Consider the following 3,606-nt stretch of genomic DNA (forward strand, 5'->3'; position numbering starts at 1 on the left):
AATGATATGTGTGTGTGTGTGTGTGTGTGTGTGTGTGGAGGCGCAATGGCCCAGTGATTAGGGCAGTGGACTCGCGGTTGTAGGATCGCAGTTTCAATTCCGAGACCAGGCGTTGTGAGTGTTTATTGAGCGAAAACACCTAAAGCTCCACGAGTCTCCGGCAGGGGGAGGTGGCGATCCCTGCTGTACTCTTTCGCTCCAAATTTCTCTCGCTATTTCTTCTGTTGGCCTGCTTGCTTAGCCAGTGGGGTGGTGTCATTTCAAGGCTAAAACAATGCGAAGCGCATTGTGACCAGCGATGTGTAGCAAGATCTGATAGCCTGGTCGGTCACATGATCACGTGATATATATATATATATATATATATATATATATACATATATTAATATATGTGCACTTACATATACACACATAAATAAATATGTATATATATATATATATATATATATATATATATATATATATATATATATATAAATATACATATTTATTTATGTGTGTATATGTAAGTGCACATATATTAATATAATATTGCTAGATAGATAAACAGATAGATGAATAGATACATTGGTCTCATTTCGTCCAAGAGCATGGTTACAAAGACATAAACAAACTGACAATTGTTAAGCGGCAAGAACAAACCACAAATAAAAAGGTGCATGCATGTGCGCGTACACACACACACACACACACACACACACACACACACACACACACACACACACACATACACACACATTAACACACAGAGTACATAAGGACAACAAGCTTCCACAGAGTAGTTTCTGTCTACTAAATTCACTCAAAAAGCATTAGGAAGAGCATCCAGCTGTAGAAACCAAGCCAAATCAGATTGGAACCTGGTGCCAGTCAAACCAGTTCCAGTAAAACCATCTAACCGATGCCACATGGAAAGCAGATATCAAATGATGATGATGATGATGTATACATTTATACATCTGTCGTGCCTTGTCTTGCCTATTCCCATCCTCATTGCTGAGTATATGTATATATGTATGTATGTATGTATGTGTGTATCTCTCTCTCTCTCTCTCTGTATATATATATATATACAAAATGTGACCTCGTGTGTACCATTGGCGATTTTTTTTCCTCTGTCTTCCCTTCTCTGGATCTTTCCTTCTCCTATGTTTCCAACGAAGAGCTCCACTCGAAACGTTAAACTTCTTCCCTTCTTTCCTGAGCGTCCAATAATACTATATTTGTTCTACGTCCTCGCGTTGTTGTGTTTTTTGTGTTTTCTTGTTTGGATTAACTATATATATATATATATATATATATATATATATATATATGTATACATATATACATATATCTATACACACTCATGCACACACACACACACACACCACACACCACACACACACACACAGAAATATATATATATACCACATGGTTTTGGGTTCAGTCCCATTGTGTGGCACTTCTAGCAAGCATCTTCTACTATAGTCCTGGGTGGACTAATATGTTGCGAGGGAATTTAATTGATGGAAAATGTGTGGAAGTCCATCATCATCATCATCATCATCGTTGTCGTCGTCGTCATTCAACATACACATATATTATGTATACATATATATATACTTAAACATAAAGATACTCAGGCATGTCCATGATTAACATGGCTTTCACATTGCCTTCTTCATTTCATGTAAATATGGCATTTGTGATCTTTGTGATGTGAAAGTCTTGCATGAGGCTACATGCTGGACAGATCATTACCTTATACAAGGTAAGGTGAAACTGTTTAGACAAAACAGCATGTAAATTCTGAAACAGTCAAATGCTATCAGGCTTTAACATGCCATAACATCTGCTTCCCCTCATGAAGCTCCCTGGCTAATTCACTGCTTCGTGGTTTATGGATAGATTTCAAACAAAAAGTTTATAGCATCTCTGTTGATATTTTAGGCTCTAAGATACATAAACTTGAAGATTAGTTCAATGAATATAATCCAGAAATATCTAAACTCCTAGACGTCAAGCATAAATTGCACCAGAAATTGATTAATGTTAATTTATCTGAAAAGGAATGTTTGACAATAAAAGATTCAATGAAGCATTATAAATCAGCATTGCATAGAAAATTAAGGACTGTGAAAAGCCATGTGGTAACCAAGTATATCCAGAAATATTCAATTGGCTTTTGATAAAAAGGATTTCCAAACAATGTACAGTTTGTTAAAAAAAATATTGGGTCCTTGCCAATCAAATATGGCTCTCCTCTCTGATATAAAGATGTATTCATGCTGATCAATGATACAGGGGATGTTTTGAAGCATAATATTATGAATGGTTAATATAAAATGTCTGTGAGACATTTTATATTAACCATTCATAATAGATTTAAAAAATGTGGAATACCTTCTGTGGTACCATGGATGTCACTCCCAACAAAGAGAAGGTCAAGATTACCATATGGAAGCAGATATGGCTTTAACTAACTGGTACTCTGTCGATACAATAATGAGGGTTCCAGTTGATCCAGTCAATAAAACAGCCCCTCCTGAAATTAACACATAAGTGGCTGAGCATTCCACAGTCATGTGCACCCTTAATGTAGTTCTCAAGGCAATTCAGAGTGATATAGATGTAACAAGGCTGGCTCTCTGAAACTGATACAACTCATCTTTGCCAGCTGAGTGGACCGGAGTAATGTGGAATAAAGTGTTATGCTCAAGGGCACAGCACAAAGCTAGGAATCAAACTCATGACTTTATGACCTTGAGCTGAATGCCCTAACCACTAAGCCCTGCACTTTCATCAGAGGCAGACATGGCTGTGTGGTTAAGAAGCTCACTTTGCAACCACATGGTTTTGGGTTTAGTCCCATTGTGCGGCACTTCTGGCAAGCATCTTCTACAATAGCCCTGGGTGGATTAATGCCTTGCAAGGGAATTTAATTGATGGAAACTATGTGGAAGACCATCTTCATCATCGTCATTATCATCATCATCATCATCATGGGCAGTTGGACAAGAATTTGCAAGTCAGAAAACTGCAGCAAGCCCTGCTGTTTATTTTGGCAAGATTTCTACAGCTGGATGCCCTTCTTAATGCCAGCCACTTTACAGAGTGGCCTGGGTGCTTTTTACATGGCAGCTAGTACACCTCCAGCAGTGAGGTCACCAAATAACTTACAAGACAAGACCCCCTCAATTGAAGGGGTGTGAGTAGTATTGAAGGACAGAAAAAGAAGTCTTGCATTAGAGGAGAAACATAGTTACCTCAGGTGGAAGGAGACAGCAGAGAGAGAGAGAGAAGAGAGTAAGAGAGAGAAGATGGGGAAATGTGAGTGAGATAGTGGGCAGGGAGGGAGTTCACCCAAGTTACCAAGAAGTGTATAGAGAGAAATGAACCAGAGATTGGAGGGGGCGAATGGGTGAGTGAGTTCATGAGATTGCAAAAAAGGAGAGTGGTAGATGGAAGTGGGGGGGGTGAACTGTAATGAGTGGGTACAGGAAGAGGGAGGGGTATTGGGAGGATATGTTGTGGGGGGGAAAAGATTCAATGGGGACATATTGTGTGCAGGTAGGTACACGATAGAGAGTGGATGGAAATGCAGTGGGTGGAGAGCTTCAGTGG

The sequence above is a fragment of the Octopus sinensis genome, linkage group LG15 (genome assembly GCF_006345805.1).
Source record: "Octopus sinensis linkage group LG15, ASM634580v1, whole genome shotgun sequence".
Taxonomy (NCBI): Eukaryota; Metazoa; Mollusca; class Cephalopoda; order Octopoda; family Octopodidae; genus Octopus; species Octopus sinensis.